This window comes from Halyomorpha halys, unplaced genomic scaffold (assembly GCF_000696795.3).
Source record: "Halyomorpha halys isolate HHAL.00 unplaced genomic scaffold, Hhal_1.1 Scaffold985.1, whole genome shotgun sequence".
NCBI classification, from domain to species: domain Eukaryota; kingdom Metazoa; phylum Arthropoda; class Insecta; order Hemiptera; family Pentatomidae; genus Halyomorpha; species Halyomorpha halys.
In genome coordinates, this window is record NW_027106112.1 from 41,050 (window position 1) to 41,412 (window position 363).

Genomic DNA, 363 nt, shown 5'->3' on the forward strand with positions numbered 1-363 from the left:
GATTGGGGCAATCAATCAAGCTGAGGACTGGAGACAGCGAATCAAGAGGGAATACCAGGATATTTTTTTTTACAGAAGGGGATATCCTCGGAGCACCCGGGAAGACTGTCCATGAGATCCTGCTGAAGCAGGAGAGGATACCATATGTAAAGGAAAGAAGATACCCACAGGCACTTCGTCACCACATCCGGGAGGAACTCGAAAGTTTAAAACGACAGTGAATCATTATTCCCATCAAGTGAATCATCATCCCCATACAATAGTCCATTATGGGCGGTTAAAAAAAAGGAGTGCACCAGGAGAAACTACTGAAAAGTACAGAGTGGTGATAGATTACAGGAAGCTGAACAAGAATACCATTGA